Below are 22,619 nucleotides of genomic sequence, written 5' to 3' on the forward strand. Positions count from 1 at the left end.
GTATGGTTCCGGCTTTAGCTCCGCTTTTACTTGAAATAATGGCTTCCGAGCTTCCAACAAAGCAGAAATGTTTTTCTTTACACTAATAAAGGTCTAAGTGAACGTATATTCACAGTTAATGAATATCACGTGCCACGTACACTGCCGATGCAAACGCATTGCAAAAGTGCACAGAAACCGACAGCAGCCAATGTATGCTTCGGGAGATCCCCGGCAGATGGCCCAGCCATGCTGTTTACACGGTTGTTGTGCACCGATATTAAAACGCACTGCACTAATGGTGTACTAACATATATTGTAGTACAATCTTGATGTAATAAGAACATAGGCATTTCTGTACTGACATAACATTCCAGAGCACGATCCACATAATTTATCAAGGGACTATATTCTCGTGCGCAGTGAGCTGATGCGTTTTGGCTTTGTGCCTTTGGCTGCATAGCCACAAAAACTTGTCCGGGAGTATAGTAGCAAAATCGCGGTATGCTATAACTTCCTATTATCGACATATAAACGAAGCGCGGCGAGCGGCGAAGTTGATGATTTCTAAAGCTGGTTTTTCACATGACAGTGATTTTTTTTTCAAGTACACGAATTTCTCAGACTGTTCGATTATTCGGACCATTACCCAGGTCCCACCGAGTCCGAAAAAACGGTCGGCAACTGTATTATTCGAAGTTACAAATCTACATGTTTTTGTGCAAAAGCAAAAGATTGTCCAGAGTATCTGGCCTCAAGCAGGTTCTTTGTTCCTGAAACATAAAACCAGCGGCACTAAAGTTCCTTTCGCTGCTAGCACTTTTAGCTGGTATGCACAAAACTTTCTTAGCCAGGAGAGAAAGGCATGGAATCTTTTCGGCATGAGCCTCCCACCCCTGCAGCACGCTGTCATTGCCGCTGCTGCATTTGGCAGTGTCATGAAGGTAGCTGTCCAGCTCGCTTTCATCCCCTTTGGAGGTGTCGTACCACATCTGAAACTCATCCATCAGCTTTTGACATTCGCGCATGATAATCAATTGCCGGTAGTTTCTTCTCCTGCTCCTGCAGAAAGTGATGGCATATTCAATAGCATTTCCCTCACTTTCTCGTAAACTGCATTGCGTTGCACTTCATCAAGCACAGGGAGCCGACAGAAAGGAGGCCGCGGAAATGTTGGTTTTGTAAAACTCCCCGAGCTTCATTCTACTCTTGGATAACTGTATCGCTCTTCTCTTCAGAGGTGGCAATTTTTGAGTTGGCTGTAGAAGGTGCAAGGCATTTCTTCAGCTTCATAAAGTAAAGAAGGACATGAGGCAATGTTGGCTGCTTGTCTAGTTCAAGCTCATCACCTGCCTCTTTGAACGGCTCAAGGAAGTCAGCAAATACCCTCAATGTTGCCTTGCTGGCATCCTCCGTCAGTGAGTTCCCTCTAGATTCGAGCAAGGCTTCAAGGTCCTGGTTTGGGTCAATACTGACCTTATCATTGCGAATTTTGAATTTCATCTCGTGCTCACTTCCTGGCACACAATGTGGGGAAGCTGGCCTACGAAGCAGCTGTGTTTTAAAAAGGTCATGAAAGCCTTCACTTTCAGCATTTGCTCAAGCAGCTCAGGTAGCTCTTCAGAAAGGTAGACATCATCAAAAGTGTGCCGCAGTACAGCGTTCACAGTGTCAGCATTTCAACTAATTCTAGTGTAAGGGTGGAGAGCACTGATAATATTGGCACCCTGATCAATGACAAAGACAGAATTCTTTAAGAGGGCTTTGTGAAAACCCATCTTCGCGAATTGGCACGGAAGTTCCTTCTGAGTGTTCTCTCCTATTTTTTTCTCAGGAGGAAGTCGCCCATAGACAAGACCAGGCTTTTCAACTCCCAGTTGTCATCAACGTACTGGGCAGTTGCAGTAATGTATGAAACCTCCACGTCCACACGTCCACAGCGAAGCAACAGCGACCTTCCTCCAATGAAGCTTCGATGCTTAGCTTTAATGCTTCGCGCAGTACACTGGCCATGTCACTAATGTTATGGGACACAGTCATAGGATCTGGAAGCACGCACTTTCCACTTTCACTCCCACCTTCCTCCCTTTTCTTACAGCGTGGTTCAGGTGTCCACAGAAACAAGTCTGACAGATACTGCGCCTTTCCCTTCCCGTGGACCAATTATTATTATTTTGCAGATTTGCTGCCATACCGCACACTGACAGCGATCCGTTCATCGGCAACCTTCAAAAATCCATCGTCACAAACGACATCAAATAGCCTCATGTCTTTAGCGCACCGACGAATACAAGATGTCAAGCTTCCCTTGACAATGGCAGGAACCCCTGGTTTCTTTTCACTGAAGAATGACGTAATGTCAGCACACACTGACATTGATTTGCATTTGTGAGAACTCAGATGGGATGTCCTTGTTTTGCCTCCATCGTAACTCTAGAAGCTTTTGCAGTCTTTGCATTGCATATGTCCCACTGGTGATGAGGTGTTGGCATCAACAAGTACGAGAAATTTTTTACACACTTCATTTTTGTTTGGCTTCCTTAAAAACCAGTTTCAGCTTTCCTGAACCACTGTTGTTTTTAAGTCGTGCTGCGTTTGTATTTCAAAACCTATGCGGAGCCCTAAACACAATTCACATTGAACAGAAGTATGAATACCTTGAAATGAGTTTTCCAAGTGATACGGTGGAACGGCCTTGGACAGGCGGTAGGTCCACAGAGATGCAACAGCCCATGGACACAGTGGCTCTTTAGTGATGTGGCGCCGTGGAGATGTGGACCTGCAGCAGGAATGATGAAGCCATTCAAATAGCGGCTCCATGAATGGATAGAACAGAGTACTCAAGGTTTGAGGACTTCATTCTTGCTCGTTCTGACGTCTCAGTGAACGCAGTGATCTCAAACTGTGTCCAATTCATTGAACTCTACTTCACGCAAAAAGTGCATGGACAAAGACTGCAGCACTCCAAAGCATTGTATAGTGGGACAAGGTAGCTTCGCACACTCAGCGAATTGTCAACTCTCCCTCGCGACCTAAGATCTATCTACCAATCTTAAACATCTTTGCGTTAACTGGGGCACCTTGACCAAACATCACTGGAGACTTCAGACAATCAGCTCTGCATCATTTATTCTCATCAAGCTTATGACGTCAGCTTCAAAAGCAGCAGAATGTCGAAGGCTCAAACTTGCTCACTTAGATAACTAAATCAATTATTGTCAGCCAAAAAACAAAAAAAATAAGCATGAAAGAAAAATGTGAGGGCAGCCGCACATGAAAGTGCCATCTCATTTAGGGTCTCGTTTCTAACGGGATGCTGCCTGCAGTCATAAAGTGGTGATATGAAAGGTCCTGCATGCCGTTTTCTGGCGTGAAAACTTCCATGCAGCTGTTGACTGCACTTTTTATAGAGGGAAGACTACCCACGCCTAAGGTAATATGACTGCTACAGAGGGCCGAAGCGAGCTCAGAAATGCAGAGGTCAAGCATGTGGTCTCCCTAATAGCAACTGCTGTCGCTGGTAGAAAAGAGGGCAACGACCGGGAAAGTGCAGAATATAACAAAAAAGAATCTTCTCTCCACCCTTCTCCTTGCCTCTTGCTCATAACTAAACGACTCCAAATGTCATCTATTACGTATTATCACCCATTATCATACTAATCATTGCCACCTGTAACATTCTTAACTAAAGTGCGTCCAGAGTCCGTGGCTCTTAAGTGTTTTGTTGCGGCCGCATAAAGGAAACATTCTGAACCACACAACCGAGGGGTGGCAGTCGTCTTCCACGTTTAGGCGGAAGCCGGCGTGGCACGGTGCTTTTTTAGCGCCAAGACACCACTTAAAGGGCCACTGTCCAGGGAAGGACCTTTTAAGCAAAGGAGCCCAGTGTTTCGATCAGGTACTGGAGATAGTCTGTGCAATATGCTACAGTGACATGCGTGCCGCAAAGCAACGAAAATATAAATCAAAGCTCTCTCATTCTCCTTCGGGAAGCCAGCTTCCCTGTTCCCTGCGCTGGCCCGTCGAGCCGCAGCTATACGCCTTAGTCGAAAACGACGTCCATTGGTTCATCTCGCTGTTTGAGGGTGAAAGATGGGTGTCTACCGCTTGCTGCGCGCTTTTCCCTCGTCACGGCCGGACTGAATCTAGAGGTGCGCCTCCCTCGCCCGTTTTTGTGTGTGTGTTTTTTTTTTCGCGCACGCAAAGTGCCACGCCCCACCTCCCGCCAAACGCGGAGGAGGAAGGGGAATTTGTCTTGCAGAGGCTAGACAACCGGGCAGGAGAGTGAAAAACCTTTGTGAGGGAACGAGTGGAGACAAACACGACAGAAGCTCCCAACCTGTTGGCCTCTTTAAGGCCAATAGTGGCTGCTTTGAATTGTCTCCTGAGCCTGGAAATTGAAATGAAAAGTGATCTATCAGCAACCTTGTCATTGAAGGATATCAGTTTTGAAACATTCTTTGAACCTTCCTCAGTAGGATAAAAAAAAGGCTTTTCACTTCAAGAGGTCTAATTAAGTTTGCAAGCACTTGAATCAGTTCTGATCTGATGCAGAGCTCAGTATAAAATTTGCGACGAAATGGTGCGAAACAAAGGGACAGGTCAGAGACAAGTACTCTCTTACAACTCAGTTCATTTCAAACAAACATGACTTATAACATTTGAACCACCGCCAAAGCACAAGCGTCACAGCTGCATCACTCGAGCAATCTAAAATGACAACCAACATTATTATATATAGACAGTTGGAAAACTGCTGACGCGCCCCGCTGCAAAGTGGGCCCAAACAATCACCGGTCCGGCGTGAGTTGATCGCAAAGCGACCGCAGCGGGGGAGCTGTGGTAGATGGGCGAGGCCACTGAGCTAATACACAAGCAGAAATTTTAAAATACTACTAACCCTCTTCTTTCAGCAATGCAACAGAAAATAAAATTGCATTTGCGTTTTTAACACACTTTTGAATGCATATGAAAGCCACCACGTCTACTGATGAGTCTGAAGCAAGGAGGTTGCAGATGCCACTCAAGCGTGTCATCTGCTACCTGCCTGTTAGAGATACGTCTGCAAACGCTGTGGCGTTTCATACGTACAATGATGTGTTTAAAAAATGCAAACGCAATTTTATTTTATGTTGCTTTGCTGAAAGAAGAGGGTTAGCAGTATTTTAAAATTTCTGCCTGTGTATTAGCTCAATGGCCTCCCCCATCTATCGCAGCAGGGGAGAGGGGCGCAGTGGTCGCTTTGCGATCAACTCACGCCGGACCAGCGATTGTTTTGACCCACTTCACACCACGCAGTTTTCCAACTGTCTCTACCTAAGCACTTTGATGACAACTGAAGATTTGTAACCACGGAGGTGAATCAAACTCTTAACAGGGCAAATTCCTTCTTTGTCAACACAACAGAAGGTTTGCTGATGAAATAGTCACGCAGCCTCGCTATTGAAGCCGCCTCGATGATTTCGTGGGCGAAGTACTCTTTATGTTTAACCAATACTTTGCAACTGATGAGCTAAGCTGCACATGTTTCTGAAGGATTTGCAATGAGTCCCTAGGTTTCTGCATATGCTTGCACGAAATTCGTTTTGCGTTCTAGTAACATTTCTTTCCTGCACCTTCCCAATGTATTATTTATTCCATGTAACGGACAGCGAATAAACAAAACCTTTGGTACATTCCACATAGGGGTTCTGGTGCTGTACGCGCCGACGGGCCAGAGATGGGGGTTACACGGTGGCAAGCAGGTATGCAGATAAGCCGGAAACATCTGAGGGGAGCTCCTGGGGAGGTGTCTCGAGGTACGCAGGTTTGAGGCGATCTAGAGAGACGATCTCTTCACGACCATCCAGCAGAATTGTCGCCGACTTTGTCATCCTGTTGAGGACGTGGTACAGGCCGTCGTATGAGGGGGTAAGAGGTGCCTTTAAAGCATTTTGCTTGAGAAACACATGCGTCGAGGAAGCAAGGTCTGGGTGCACAAAGACTTGATGGGCAGATGAGCGAGGCGGCACTGGGCACAGATGCTGATGAACGTCTTGTAGGCAATGAAGGTATTGTAAGGGCTGGGACGAGGGAGCCGAAGATACGAACAAGTCTCCAGGAAGCCGCAGGGATGTACCGAAAACTAGTTCGACTGCCGAGCAGCCAAGGTCACGACGCAGGACGGCACGTAGGCCTAGGAGCACCATAGGGAGGTGGTCGACCCAGTGCTCGTGATCCAGGCGCGCAGTGAGGGCAGCCTTGAGCTGGCGATGGAGCTGCTCGACCATGCCGTTGGAACAAGGATGGTATGATGTGGTGCGGCAGCGTTTAGTGCCGAGTAGCCATGTGAGCGAAGTGAAGAGGGCATATTCGAACTGACGGCCGCGATCCGTGGTAACAATGCCGGGGCAGCCGAAGCTGGAAACCCACGCTGAAACGAAAGCTCAGGCAACTGTTTGCGCAGTAATGTCCGGAATTGGCATGGCTTCGGGCCAACGGGTGAAGCGGTCAACCATCGTCAAAATATACTTGTAGCCCTGAGAGGGGGGAAGCGGTCCAACCAGGTCAAGGTGAATATGGTCAAAGCGCAATCCAGGCGGCAGGAAAGACTGAGGGGGAGTCTTGGTATGGCGTGTCACTTTGGCGGACTGGCAAGCAAGGCACGAGCGGGCCCACTGGCGAACGTCTGTGTTAATGTTCGGCCAGACGTACCGCTGGGTAATGAGGCACTGCGTGGCTCGAATGCTAGGATGGCAGATGTCGTGGAGGGAATGGAAAATGGTACGACGAAAGGCCTCCGGGATGAACGGTCGCAGTAGAGCCGATGATATGTCGCACCAGAGCGATCCGGGTACAAACGGATGAGGCACGAGCTGCAGACGGAGGGCTCGGGGGGTGGGAAGCAGGGCTTGCAGCTCAGGGTCTTCAAGCTGTGCGCGGGCCAGAGATTGCCAGTCCACAGCAAGTGAAGACACGCCGATGGTGGTAATGCGTGAAAGTGCGTCAGCTGCCTCGTTGTCGGTGCCTTTGGTATGTCAAATATCAGTTGTGAACTCCGATACGTAGGCCAGCTGACAAAGTTCACGGGCGACATACTTCGAAGACTTCATACAGAACACATACACCAGAGGCTTATGGTCTGTGAGAATGTAAAATGGCTGGCCTTCCAAGAAGTGGCGATGGTGCTGGGTGGTGGAGTAGATGGCAAGCAGCTCACGGCCAAATACGCTGTAGTGAGTCTCGGCAGCCTGGAGCTTCCGAGAGAAGAAACCCAGTGGATGCCACTCGGAGCCGATTTGATGCTGGAGAACCGCAACCAATGGCCACGCTAGAAGCATCCACCATGATGCGAGTGGGCACAGAAGTCCAAGGGTGAATGAGGACGACTAAATCGGCGAGGGCTTGTTTTGCAGCCATGAAAGCGGCCTGAGCTTCGGGAGACCAGGAAATCGCAGAGGATGAGGACTTGGTGGTGCGGAGAAGGTCAGTCGGGGAGTGAAGAAGCTCGGCGCAGTGCGGAATAAAGCGCCGTGAAAAATTCACTAGGCCCAGGAACTCATGGAGCTTGCGTAGGGTAGTGGGTGCTGGAAAGTCCTTAACAGCCTGGACGTCAGAAGGCAATGGACGAATTCCCAGCGACGAGATGTGGTGGCCGAAGAACTCGAGCTCAGAAGAGCCGAAAACACATTTCTGGGCATTGATGACCAAACCAAACTCTTGGATGCGTTGAAAGAGTTCCCGGAGGTGACGCTCGTGATCCTGTAGAGAACGACTCGCGACGAGGATGTCGTTGATGTAGGCAAATACCACCGGGAGTCCACGCGTCACTTCACCAATGAATCTTTGGAAAGATTGAGCTGCGTTGCGTAGCCCAAATGGCATGCGCACATACTCAAACAGTCCAAAGAGTGTAGTGATGGCCGTCTGGAATATCAGCCGGCTCAACAGGGATTTGGTGGTACGCCTTGACAAGGTCCACTTTACTAAAGATCTTGCAACTTTCCAGATGTGCAGTGAAGTCTTGGATGTGTGGAAGGGGATAGCTGTCGTGGACCGTGTGAGCGTTGAGAGCCCGGTAGTCGCCGCACGGACGCCAGTCACCCGGTTCTTTCTTGGGCACCAGATGGAGTAGTGAGACCCAAGTGCTGGATGAAGGGCGAATAATACCCAGCTGGAGCATGTGGTCGAATTCCCGCTTTGCAATAGCCAGACGCTCACTAAAGAGGCGGCGCGGACGAGCTGCGACAAGTGGACCCCACGTGACAATGTTGTGGGTTATACCGTGCTTGGGTGGCTGATGGAGATTACAAGGTCTCGTGACCTCGTTAAAGTCTGCGAGGACTTGGCCGTACGGGCATGACGGAATCAGAGTTCGGATGCCAGTGGAAGCGACAGCAGATTTAACGCCAGCAGTGGAAAGGCGCGTCTTGCTGTCGATGAGACGATGGCGACGCATGCTGACGTCCAGAACAAAATGCGTCAGGAAGTCGGACCCGAGGATGGGTTGATGTACATCAGTGACGATGAAGACCCATCGAAATGTGCGCCGCAGGCCAATGTCCAGAGTAAGGGATCAGAGACCATACGTTGCGATGGAGGTTGAGTTGGCCGTACGGAGAATAGGTCCATGTGACTTGGAAGCACGGTCGGCCTTGGAGGACGGCAGTACGCTGACTTCGGCACCAGTGTCAACGAGGAAGCGCAGGCCATAAATGCGGCCCATGGCGACAAAAAGGCGGCTAGGTTAAAGAGTGAGGTCACACGCCGCCGTCAGTGATCTCGCTCCGCATTTCCCGACCAGTTGCATTATGGAGTGCACTAGCGGACGCGGTGCTGGAAAGTTCGATGATACCAGCAGAGACGCGGACTGCGAGGAGTGGACGAGTGCGCACCGCTCGGCGAAGACGAACGGCGGTGAGGTTTTGAGGAGAAACCGTGCTGAGCATGAGAGGGCGTCCAAAGGGCATCGTCGATAAAAGTGACCAGCTGATCGATCCGGGCCTCTAACCGTGAAATGACAGAGGTCTCCGGTGGAGAAGAGAGGACAGCGACGGAAGGAGAAGTTGCGTCGTGGACTCGATCAGCGAGCTGGGCGAGGCGGTCAAGGGTCAAGTCCCCCACAGCAGCCAAGATGAGGCGGGTGGACTGCGGCAAGCACTGAAGGAAGAGCTGCCTCGACAGTGCGCCATTCGAGTCGGCGTTGCTTTCGCCCAGGAGCTGCCGCATGCTAGTGAGTAGCTGGGAGGGGCGGCGCTCTCCAAGCTCTTCGTAGGTGAGCAGCTGCTGGAGGCACGCACTCTCGGACGCAGTGGTGCTGTCCAGAAGGCCCTGCTGTAGTCGCTGGTATGGGGCATCGCCCAAGGGTCCAGCGATAATGTCTGCCACCTCTTGAGGCACTTCAGGAGGCAGGTTGGAAAGTAAATGACGAAACCGAGATGCCTCCGAGGTGATGTGGTGCAGATGGAAGATGGCTTCCACTTGGGCGAACCAGATCTGCGGACACTTGGGCCAGAATGTTGGTAGGCGGAGCTGGAGAGCTGCGTCGTCCTGTTGGCGCAAGGTAGCGTCAGGCGGAAGGTCGCCTGAGGGCGGTAGGTTGCCGGGGTCTGTCATTTCTTAGGCCGGAGTCAACCCTGTGGCAAATTTGCAGGGTCGCAGCGGAGCACCACAGCAAGATGACCAGCGTGGCAGGCTTCTCATTCTGAAGAACCCGTGCCGTGCTTGCGCTCCGAGCACGCGCTGTACATCTTTATTTTCCTCTAACACGGGCTGGTAACGCTGATCTCAGAGCCTCCGCTTTATAGTGTCGGTGAGCGCTATAGATGGATTAAATGTGTGTTGTCCATGATAGCGATGACGTAATATGCACTCTTATGTATTTGTAAGATGCCGTTTAACAATGACCACTGATTTTATATTGTAAGCACAGTCAATGACTGTGCGTTTGCGCAAAAATGTTATAGATTGGCATTTATTTAGATTAAGAGACATGTGCCATTTGTTGCACCACGTTGTGATAGATGTTAAGTCCCATTGCAGAGTGCTGTATAGTCGTTAGCGCTGAGGATTGGGCTGTAAATAGCGCAGTCATCTGCGAATAAATGTAGCATGGATTTTGTGTTAATTGGCCGGTCATTGATATAGATGAGGAATAAAAGAGGTGACAGGCCTACTCCTTGCTGTACGCCGGATGTTACCTTGCTAAGAGCTGAGGTGCACTTATTAAATTAATATAGATGAACTGTTGGCGTCCTTTAAGGAAATGTTCTAGCCAGGTCAGGAGATTCTGCGAATTCTGAGCAATGACAATTTAAAAAAAAGATTATGGGGAACTCGATCAAATGCTTTTGAGAAGTCTAGAAACACTGCGTCAATTGGGGCTAGGCTTTCTAAGTGCTGTAAAATGCCCTGGATGATCTCAGCGAGCTGGGTCTCGCATGATAGCCGCTTCCGAAAGCCATGTTGGTTCGGATAGAAAAAGTTAGTTGATTCTAAGTAGGTCATTAGATTGGAATAAATAATGTGCTCAAGTAATTTCGATGGTATGCTAGTGAGAGAGATTGGACGATAGTTGGTAGGGCACGTACGGTCACCTGCCTTAAATATGGGTGTAATTAGAGTGTACCAAGCAGAAGCGAACAGTTTGGAGACTCTGCTAGTTAGATAGGGCGTGCATGCTCAATCAAAGGTCTTGAAACCAGGCAGCGCTCCCCCTAGATGGCGCTGATCCGCGTTTTTTCTTTTGAAGCCATGGTCCATTTTATTCTGTCCGCGACTGTACATAGCAAAGGAAAGTACACAGAATCAGGTGCCTCTAGAACTCAATGTCTGTCTGGCTTTAGGCATGATGGGGATTAAACGCAAAACAACGAAGGTGAACCCAGGCACAAACAAGAAATCAACGAAAACAAGGAGCAAAAAAATTTGAGAGGGCACTCTGGACCACTAAAGTGAAATGAGGTGAAAGCCATCCTCCACTACTGCACCTCTAGCTCTCTCTCTCTTATTTCACTCCCACCTTCCTCCCTTCCTGTGTGGTACACGTGTCAGTGGAGAACTGTGACAGATACTGCGCCTTTTATATCCTATAAATCAATTTCAAATGCTGCTGATGCCTGCTGTACTAACGCCTCCTAGACATCTGGGTCTGCTTCTATTTGCTGTGTGGGTGGCGTTTGAGGAAGCGGTAAATGAAAGGCACTGCATGGACACCTGGATCCGATGCCCGGTGGGGTCAGCTTCGTATAAGCATGATTCGCCTGGTGACATCATGACGTTGCATCGAGCACCCCTTGTCGAACACAACCAGCACATCATGAAGGCATTAAAGCTCACCGGCGTTCTACAATTCGTTTACAGGAAAGGAAAGATGCAGTATTTTTCCCTCGTGGAATCCCGCTATCATCCTCACAGTAGACAAGGGGAATTATGAAGAGCGTTTCACGATCCGGGGCGTGCCGCAATTGGTAATGTGCTCGGCTGGAAATCCAAGGGATGGAGGTTAGATTCCGGGTTGAGATAAGATTTATCAATTTATTTTTAACTCTCGCTCTCAAAAGCATGATGCCTCTGCTGACAACCTTCTGTCCACAACGATGAGGCATTAAAGGCCTTCGCCTTAAAAGCTCTTTCAATCCATCCAAGCAGTAGAGTAGTGGGCTCAACTTGAGGGACAGGGTAGGCAAAATTTCAGAAAAAAATATTTTTTATTTTCCTGTGATTCAAGACCACAATTCTATTCTTTACATAGTCCAGTCTTTCATTTACCCGCACGCGTAATATTTACTCCGAAATCGACATTTTTCGAATCTTAGGCGGCAACCCACCAAGTCACCCATCTGACACCTACTTGAGATCTGTGCCTCTCCTAAGCTGAAAAACAAATTTTCTTTACAGCGCCTATTTTGTTTACGTCAGTAACAACAATCCTGTTTTAACGGGATGGTTGTCACTCATCCAACAATAGTGAAAAGCTAGATAGCATATTTTGTTTAGCCAAACAAATATTCAGATCATCATCATCATCAGCCTGACTATGCCCACTGCAGGGTGAAGGCCTCTCCCAAATTTCTCCAATTAACCCGGTTCTGTGCTAGCTGCATCCACTTAACCCCTGCAAACTTTCTGCCAGCCCCTGCTATGCTTTCCTTCCCTTGGAATCCAGTTTGTTGCCCTAAGCGACCATCGGTTGTCCTCTCTTCGCACTACATGTCCTGCCCATGCACATTTCTTCTTGATTTCCACTAGAATGTCAGTAACTTGAGTTATTTCTCTGACCCACTCTGCAAGCTTCCTATCTCTTAATGTTACCCCTACCATTTTTCGTTCCATAGCCGTCTGCGTTGTCCTCAACTTAAGTAGAACCCTCTTGGTTAGCCTCCACGTTTCAGCCCCATAGGTGAGTATGAGTAAATATTCAGATACAGACTGTATTTTGCTTGTGCTTCGGTATGTTTTCGTGGGCAACTTATTTTTTTTTTCTTTTTTTCAGTTTGAAGCTGGATATTTAGTGCTCATCTAACGAAGACAGAGAATTGGTTTAGAAGACGCTTTCACGGGAACCGGCATAAATCGATCAGCGATGACGGCAAATCTCTGCAACACAATCCAACGGCGAACGTCGCGGCAACGGTCACGGCACGTCTGCATTGAAGCTTTTACGCTCGGTGGAATGCATGGAGGCCATAATGGTCCGATTGACATTAACCTTCCCTTGTGCGCCGTCGCCGAAAGCTTTTCGTGTAAAGCATGCGGTGAGGTTTTGCAGCTAGTTGAAGATGCGGCACGACAAAGAGTTGCCGGTGCATTCTCCCAGCAATGCACAACACTCTAACGCACCGGTTAGAGACATCCAAACGAAAAACATCGAGCAATGTGGCTCGAGCTGATATCTGAGATCATTCAAAATTTATGCAGGGCGATTAACAGTCTACTGGTTATGTGAAGCTGACTGGCAGCGACTATAATTGATGCGGAGGGCTATACGACAGGCCACTAAGGAGGTCCGGAGAGCAAATAAGCCAGCACAGAAAAGAAGTATTGATAACAGAGGTGACTAACAGGCTAGTGACTATTGAAACAATTCATCAGCATGTATTTGAGTTTTATATTGTAAAAAAGCTCTTTCTTCAACTTCAAAGGCAATTATCTCAAAACATGAAATTTTTCTGCATTTGATCCTTTTTCTCATAACTTACTGGAGGTAAGGGGACAATAATTACAGCTATTGAGTAAACACTACAGAGAGTCTACTGAACCAGAATTATCAACATTGATGGAGAGAGTTTCGATTTAAAGGTAATTTACTACAGATTTTGGATTTAACATTTGGTAGTCCTAGTAAAAAAAAGCTAGCAAAAAATCTAACATTCAGAAAATAATAATCCTGGTGCAGTACTACTACCGAATATTGCTGATTACAATGATACTAAGATGAATGCTCTAATGAAATGAAATAAAACAGCGCAAGGAACGGGACGAAACACGAAGGAAGGGAGACAAAGACACAGACATGAATGCTCTAACCCTAGCAGATCATGAGAAAAAGGGTCACACACATAGGCTAAAATGCATGGGAGGCATAGGGCCTACCCTGTCCCCTTAAACTTGGTCGCATCCTTACCAGGTCGATAGTAACATCCGTACTATACAGGACTCCAATAAATGGCTCAAAGCCAACATCTCCACATCAACCACAGTATGACAGAGCCCACCAAGGTTTGAAGAAGAAATGAAGTCCCCATTGACAATGTGGTTCAGGAACGTACACTCGAATGATGCTGATGTGAATGACGAAATGCTTCAAGAGACGGCTCACTGCCTCGGCAATATTATGGGTACATAGGGTTGCCGCTCATTTGGCTTGCCAGATTTCAGAAGACTTACAAAATGCCGAGTTTAGTGAAATATGCCCATTTTACTGAGACAAATTATTCTAAGCTGCATCTTGAGATGGCCAACTTCAGTTGCTCAAGAAGGTAAAGAAGAGGCATGGCATCTCGAGTCGATAAATTCATAGAGAAGGGAATAACACCAACTCCTTGCTTCCTTACTTTAAGGCTATCGGCTGAACATCTACAATTTTGATGAAACCAGTTTCTTTTAGGTGCTTCGTCCTTTTGCAACTTTCTCGCGACCATGCAATAGGAATGCAGTAAAGACGGAACTAGAGCGGGCCTGTGAGTGGGATGTACAAGGTGAAGCCGTTCGCAGTAGCCAAATCGAAGAGACCATGATGCTTTGAAAAAACGTTCTCCTGCAAATATAAAGCGAATAAAAAATCACGGATGACTTGGAAGTATTTTCAGAAGGTCTTTGCAAAAATTTGGCCAAAAGTAATGTCCAAAGTAATATCCAACCGCTCGCAAGGTGATTCTTCTAGTTGAATGGCGGATGCCACCATAAACATATCAACCCCACCTTTATTCTGGTAGAACGTAAGGAAGAAGATGGTTTGCACGGTATAAAAAAGAAGAACCGAACAAGGGTAAATAGGGTACGCCTCAGGTCGCAGATGAGCCAACGTTTCGACAAGTGGACTTGTCTTCGTCTGGGACTTGTCTTCGTCTGGGACGAAGACAAGTCCACTTGTTGAAACGTTAGCTCATCTGCGACCTGAGGCGCATTTGATGTTGGCATAATCAAAGCTACAAAAATTACAGGGTCTCTTAGATATTTCTTAAGAAGAGAATGGCGAAAGCCTACCGTTCCTATCCTATAATTAGCCTCCCATCGTTAGCCTCTTTTATCGGCATTCGTTGCAGTGCTACATATAATTATAATTGGTTTACAGGAAAGGAAAGGCGCAGTATCTATCACACTTTCTCCGGCAAGTGTAAGTTTGGACGATACACCATCGCTCCTGTCGGGTGGCGTTCCTTGGCGCGCGTTCAAGTGTGGCGTTGCAGATGGCAGGGATACATCCCGCCTCGGTCAATCAGACGCCGCAAAAGCGGCACACACTTTGTCCACGACAGCATGAGCCATTAAAGGCTTTCGCCTTAAAAACCCGCTACCGAACTGCCATGGTACGGCACTACTTTGAGTGTACCGAGCGACAGGAACACCGAACGAAAGCCCTCCGAGGCAGCTTAGCATGGGACGCCGTAAGTCGAAAGCCCACAGTTAACTGCTGGCGCCCACAGGCTTTTTCCTAATCAGGACTCGGACCAAGATAGTAGTTGTTTGAGAGATATTGACCATGCGAAGCTACGAGAATACCTAAAAAAGGCAGCTGCAGCTCACCCAGAGAACGCCGCAGAACTCTTTAATGCGGATTAAGAAGCGCGCGTGGAAAAGACGCTTAGCGACGAAGCCGATTTGAACAGGACGGCGAGTACAAAATCAGACGCTAATTGACCGACAAGTGAAGAGTTCATCAACAACGCCATCACGTGCATGGCGCCCGAAGAGCTACGTTGATAACAATAATGCACTCAAAACTGCCAGTTTTCTGTCGAATTTTGAAACTTTCCTTTCTCTTTTTTTCCATGATCCCTCGTAGTTCCTATAACTAACACATGTTCGAAGCACATTGTGCAGCGCTACAGTTCATGCATATTTGCGTAGGAACGCTGACTATCACATAAGAAACGTCAACTCACCGTTTCCATCAGCAACAGCTCTCGATGTTACCAACCTCGCAACTCACAGAATTCACGAATTCAAACATTGAGCAAGGCGCGCACGGCTCACATTTCTAATGCGGCTCGCAGGCCAGCCAGGCTTGGATAGGCTTGGATCAGACGTTGGATTGAATTGACTGAAAAAAGAGGGCGACCCAAATTTCACATCATCCTGCACCGGGGGCGCTTTTACGTCACATGGCGTCACCGTTAATTGAGCGCGTGTCTCGCGGCGGTGGCTGCTTCAGCGGAGTGCGAGTGTCGTCTGCTTGTACGCTGCGCGCAGCAGCAGCGTAGGGCATAGCTCAAGCTCGGACCTTTCGTAACAGATTACAGAACCTTTCTCCGCCGGGTACTCCAATTAACGGTTCCAATGTCATCTGTTACTTTTCTTTTAATTTTGCGTGAATTCGTGGCAGGGCACAAGGACATCTCGATCACGACTGGTTCAACTTACCGAGATGAAGCCGACCTTGCATGTACCTTGCTGCGGTGGTTGTGCGCCCGTTACTTCGCTATGTTTACAGATTTCATGTCCGCAAAATCGTGTCTGCAGTAGTTGTGAGTAATTGAGAAATGATAGAGGTTAATGAGTGGTGTCAGTCGATAGAGGGTGCCGTAATGTTGTGTCCAAAAAATAATTAGACCAATGAGTTAATTACGTAAATAATTAGAGGCAAAAATGCATAAGTCCGCAGCAGTTATGAGTAACTGAGAAGTGCTAGAGGTTAATGAGTGGTGTCAATCGATTGAGGGCGACGTAATGTGTCCGAAAAATAACTAGGCCAATAAGTTAATTGGGTAATTAGTTAGAGGCAAAAAATAAAGTTGTCCGCCGCAGTTGTGAGTAATTGAGAAGTGGCAGGAGTTAATGAGTGGTGCCAATCGATTAATTACGTAATTATTAGAGGCATAAACTGTAAAAGTAAAGGCGAAAATTGTCTCATTAGCCAATGGCTTGGCGCCACATGAATGTATCAAATGCTAAAATAGTTAATTAAATCAGTCAATAACGTGACGTCACGCAACGGGAAGTAAAGCCGAAAAAGGGCATAGGCAGGGATCGGCGCGCAATTTGAAAGTACCTGAAAAAAAAAATGGGTAAACAAGAAGTGAATCAATGTGACGTAGAGGATGTGACGTTACGCAACCGGAAGTAGAGCCAAAAAAAGGGCATAGGAAGGGATTGGCGCGCAATTTGAAAGTACCAAAGACTAAAATGGTTAAACAAGCGACCTAACAACCAACAGCAGCATCCGTGCTTTCGCATTACTCCAATGCAGATTCTGCGGTGCTCTTTATTATTTTTTTTTTTCGCTAATTCCTGGCTTCTTCATTGAAATAATGTCAACATGGTTTCACGTCGAAGAAATCGTCAACTCCAGCCGTCACAGAAATTATGTAAAACGACATTTTTACGTATAAAGGAAACAGTTTGCACGCCGCTTAACGCGTTAATTCCGTTTTCCTGCCTCACGAACAAAGCAATGCATTGCTAATTCAATAAGCAAAACAATGCCGCATCAATTTTTTTTTTTTATTATAGTGCTCCAAAGAAGCTGGCGTAATGAATTTTTAAATGTTGTGACAAACATTTCTTTACAGTTAACGCAGACTGCCCCAACATCCTATAGTAAGGCCATTACTATGTTCTGTTGAGTACATCATCTCCATAAATGTTTGTACGGTATGGCATTGCATATGCCGGCGATTCAGCTGTGGTTTTTTCTGGCAAGATGAGTTATTTTAAAACAGCTATAGAACACGGATAGATGTAAAGAGGCAAACACAAATTGCGCTGAACTCCCCAGGTGGTCGAAATTACTCTGCAGCCCTTCACTACGGCGAGTAACGGCTGTACAACAGCTCGTAAAAATGATGAGAACCTGAACACGTAAATTTGCCTCTTGATGACATTTAGGAAGGACTCTGCGTTCGCAAAATGTGTCATAGGACATTAAGAGCGGTACACAAGAATAAATAATTGCTTTACAGGAAGGGAAAGCGCAGTATCTGTCACACTTTTGTCTTTGGACACCTGAATCGCGCCGTAAGGGAAGGGAGGAAGGTTGGAGTGAAAGTGGAAGAAGAGAGGGAGGAGCCGTAGTGGAGGGCTACGAGGTAATTTCGACCACCTGGGGATCTTTAACGTGCGCTGACATCGCATAGCACACGGACGCCTCTTCGTTTCGCCTCCATCGAAACGCAGCCGCCCAGGTCGGGTTCGAACCCGGGTACTCCGGACAGTAGTTGGGCGTACGACTTACCACTGCACCACCCCGGGCTCACGGAAAGAACTTACTACTTCATGGAATGCTTGCTGTGCTCGCAAGGAAACAAGGTCGTGAATGGCCACTTGCATTGCCGTCCATTGCATTCAGAAATGCATCGCGGTAGCGCGGCCCATACAAAATATATGTAATAAACGGTTCGCAAAGAAGCTGACTTTTGCGGCTACGAAATCAGTCGCTTGTTAAGAGGTGGTGCATTCTTTTAAGGCCATGAATATACGTATGCAACAACATTCCGCGTCTGACATCTCTGTAAAGCATATTTATCAATAAATATGTGCGTCGCGTTTCCAGACGAAACCCCACGTCTAGGAAACGAGTCGCCCATGCGGCTTTTCTTTTACTTTTTTTTTTTGTGAACATCTTGTACCACGCCCCGACATCATGTTGTATGGCAGAAGTAAAAAAAAAAAAAAGAAAAGCATTGCAAGGGCTGACAGTTTGCACGAGCCGCGTAAGGAAGTAATGATGCCGTCGAGCATCGCCTCCTCTCGGAACATCGACCAGGAGGCGATGCGTCGAGACATCGTTCATTTTGTAAATTTAGAGAAAAAAAAAACGCAAAATAACGGGCACGACTTTATTGCGTACTGAAAACATCGATCGTGGGTAAGAAGACGGTATTAAAATTAATGAATATGTAGTTGCGTTGCGATACACGCATGCGGTAAGCAAGTCGTAAGCAAACAGTTTGACAGGCTCTATATTCCGAGGCTCTATATATTCGCTGCACGGTCTGCGCCGTACGGGAAAAAAAAAAAAAAAAAAAAAAAATTAATAAGACCAGGAAACCGCACAAAAAAAAAAGGCGCAGACCGATATACGACAGCCAAAGCATTACCACGGGGAAAAAGAAAATAAACGAAAAATATTTAGCTAGCATATATGCCCATTGATGAACTTGAGCGCACCTACCTGATTGAAAATTATTATATTCCTCCAGGGACTTGTATGCCTGGACGGTCTCTGCAGTGAAGCGACTCGGAGAAAAAATCACATGCACTACATTGTTTGCCATGCCCAATAGTGTAAGAGCACTCGCGTCAGCCTGGAGGACTTCCAAATGTGTTTCAGACGTAGCAAATGGGTCCGGGTGCACAACGCCGTCAATGTACAGCTTTTCATTGTAGCGCTGTTTATCCGATTCCGACGTTGCTGCATCGCACACTACATTCCTTTGCAAGCACTGAAAGTCTGACGATTTACAGGCCTCTTCACAGCACGATAAACTGACCGCGGTCAGTTGCAGACGACCATGCACCACCGCGGCGCCGTCGCTAGCAGACGCTCCGAACTGGAGGCGGCTGCGCCGTCGTCTGCTGCAATGCGCGATTCTCGTTCGGTCCACATTATCGTATGGCGTTTGACAGCTGCTTTTTAAATGTAATTCTGTCTAGGCTGTATCACTTGAGCGGCAGTAATATTAAGCTAAATTACCCCATGCTGCAGCATATCAAACTATAAATAAAACTGTACGATTCGCTACACCCAGCTTTCTTTTTGGGGGTGTCCGGATTCACAACGCAGATTATTCGGGGAGCTTTAAAAGTAGATTGCCTCCAAAATGACGCAGCATACTTTGCCACACATTTCTTCAAAGTGCTAGCCAACGTTTGACGACCGGCCACCACTTCTGGTGCTCTACGAAACGAGAAAAATGTTGCGGAAAGTTGTGCTTACATGCGTTTCTACAGGTCGCCCTCCCAACTCACGCCCTCATACGTTTCGCGGTGTTTTAAAAATATTTCACCACGGTATTGAGATTTCATACTTTCGTGATCTGTTCTACGATGTTCATAGTTGCTTTGTACAGAATAACGACATCATTGGTACCCTGTAAAATGAGAAAGCTGCTTTGGAACCTTTCGGTTTTATGTATTCATAAGGGCGCTAGCCCTACTTTTTACCCCCAGTCGGCTGCGGCGCAGCGAGCGCCTCCTTTGTAAACACGGTGTTGGTCAACGAGTCATGCCTAGTCATTGTAGTCATAACCACTCACAGCTAAGCATTTTTACTCATTTCCAATGCAGTTACGGTCATTTCAAGTCGCCGTTTGACATATTGGTCGTTTATCATTGTCATTACCAGTCATGATGAGCCATGCCTAATCATTTTACTCATTTCCATTCAGTTGCGGTCATTTTAAGTCGTTTGACATATTGGTCATTACAAGTCATTTTCAGTCATCGCCATCAATCATTGTCATTCTTAATGCTCCTCCTCACACGTCCGCTATTTGCGAGTGACACATCAGCGTACAGATCACGCGAACAGATCGTTCACAAGTTCAAGATAACTTTATTGCCGTCGTCGTAAGCCCCGCCGCTTCCTCGTTAAAAGCTTTTACCTTTATTTAAACTGCGCGCCGAAAGTTTAAGTACATTAACAGCCAAGCCGAAAGAAAACAGCGGCGGCGGCGCGCTGGCGTCTCGGCACACACCTCTAATCATCAGCTAGCCTAAATAGAAAACTGCACAGAATCCGGCATCATTAATCTACCCATACAGTTTCTTACTTTTTATTAGAAACTCTACGAATCGGCAGACGTATCTGAAACTGCTCACCCTGCCTCCTATGTGTTTACGCATGTCGCGCCGAAGTTGCTGGTTCGGTACTTCGAGATCCACATGTGAAAATGAACTGACGGAATGCTCAAGCGGTTTCCGCGTACGATTACTGCTCACAAGCAGTTGGTATGCGGCTTAAGTTGCCCATGCCACTGACCACTATAAACGTTGGTACTAACCATACTAACTGCAACCACGCTGCCCACCCATGTTGACTTGCTGTGGCCACGTCTTGGCTTGGCCCCGCTAGCCGTAAAAAACAATTACGCCAAACCTGCTACGAGAACCTAGTGCGCTGGTATGGAGGCGCCACTGCTCCGGAACAAGTAGCGCCACCTCCCGCCGGCGCACCCATATGTGGTATGTCTGCTCGTCGAAGAGAGGCGGCGGAGTGAACGCGAAGTCTACTCTTCTCGGCAGAAACCTTGTGAAAAGAAAACTTTTGTCGGTCATTTCCTGCCTCTTGTCACACGCGTACATAACAGACACATGTACCATGTGTGCGTGTTGAAAAATAAACCAAAAACAAAGCGAAGAAAGCCGCTACCCATTCATGCCGTCTGGGAGACGGCAGCCGGCGCTTTGGGCGCAGCGCATCGTCGGCGCGCGAGCGCTTCTGCTGGCGGCTCTACGGTTGTTTTTTTTTTTCCTTTGAAGTAGGAATTCGGAACCCGAACAATATGGCACTTTGAAAGTAAAGACATAAATAAAACAAAAACTAAGCCAGTGTGCAATGCGCAGCACTGGCTTTTCCCCTCGGTGGCAGTGTATGTGGAAGCGGCATGCTAGACCCCCCAGAAGCGACAGCCGAGAGCTGGGCTCCGTTGGTCAATAGAAAGGCTCTTAAAAAAAAAAAAAAAAAAAAAAAAAAAATCAACGGGACGAGCAGGCTGTATATGGAGATGTACCCTAAGGCGTCGGGCCTTGCGTGCACGTGCTTTTTCGGCGCTCGGCAGTTCTACCGTAGTTTTTATTTTCTACTCGATGCTTCGAAATAAGCGGTGACGGTTCAGTGCGCGGAAAAACAGCCATAGCTGAGCAAGCTCCACAGCGCGTGCTGTTCGGGGGATTTTGCGTGATCGGGAATGTTGAGACTTGATTTAAGAATAACTGCTTGGTGCGCGGTCAGAAACTTTACGAAGCCAGCACGTGCGTGGAGTGCGCGGGGAACTTCACAGTGCAGAAGGGCCTTCAGAAAATGCGCTAACGAAATGAAAACCGCCTTCTACGAAGTCAGCTTGGAGGTAAGTTTTATTCGGCCCTTTCGGCGTCTTTTCACCACATATGTAATTCATTTTTTTTGATGTAGTTGTTGGCAAACCCACGCAATATGACGGGTGCCAGTTGCATCTGCAAGGCCGGGTGCCACTGTTAACGATGCGACACATCGCTCTCGTATGATTTCCAAGGAAACCGCAAAAAAAAGAAACAACTTGATTTTCGATTGCCTCTCGACGGTTTTTTTTTTTTTGTACCTATTATGACACCCATAAACACAACAGCAGATCGAGCTGTTAGTTTAAAAGGACGTTTTCTCTTTGCGGGGAGCCATGAACGTGTGTGAAGTCAGCAAGCGCGCACTCCTGCAATGTACTTCGCTCTCCATGTCGTGCTTCTACGTCTTTTACGTCAGGCTAGGCTTCCCAAAAGCGAGCACCGAGAACAGCTGGAAACTATCATTAGGAAGTCGTTAGAAAAAAAAAAAAAAAAAGCTCCCGTTGGGCAGGAAGGCTCCGCGCTCTCTACAACACAGGCTGTGTCCGAAGACCTGCCAGCGCTGGTTACAACTTTTAGAGCTCGAGTTGGGTCCAGAAGTAAAAAAAAAAAAAAAAAAAAAAAAAAAAAAAAAAACCGTTTTCTTTGTGTGTATTTTTCGCGTGTTGCGCGCTCGATACAAAGAAGCGATCGCTCGTGCATGCTTGAAAGAAACCTAGCGTCAAGTACTGTACAAAAAAAAAAAAAAAAAAAGTGGGAAATGCGCAGCCGAAACGAAAAGCAATGGGTGCGATATGAGATTCGAAATGACTAAGTAAGTACAGGCCCTTGTTTTAGTCGCTGTTTATTTTTTATTCTTACGGGGAACCAAAAAGAAATCGGAACACAGCGTCGGCGCTACCCCCGGTTGCGGATCCAGACAGCCGCCTTTTACAGCGGCGCCTCCCAGACGGCGCCACATG

The 22,619-nt window shown here is 47.3% G+C and overlaps 1 long non-coding RNA gene across 1 annotated transcript in view; it reads right to left on the minus strand.

Annotated features, from left to right (window-relative positions):
* The window catches only part of LOC146178493 (uncharacterized), a 36,061-nt gene extending 20,357 nt beyond the window's left edge, over nt 1–15,704 (minus strand). The window contains exons 1-2 of the long non-coding RNA XR_014700604.1: nt 15,564–15,704; nt 2,637–2,758 (exon numbers count right to left, since the gene is read on the minus strand). This is a non-coding gene — a long non-coding RNA (uncharacterized LOC146178493). The remainder of the gene's footprint in view (nt 1–2,636; nt 2,759–15,563) is intronic.
* Nucleotides 15,705–22,619: the final 6,915 nt, after the last annotated feature.

Source organism: Amblyomma maculatum, chromosome 9 (assembly GCF_055883805.1).
Source record: "Amblyomma maculatum isolate TAMU_Amacu chromosome 9, ASM5588380v1, whole genome shotgun sequence".
Classification (NCBI taxonomy): Eukaryota; Metazoa; Arthropoda; class Arachnida; order Ixodida; family Ixodidae; genus Amblyomma; species Amblyomma maculatum.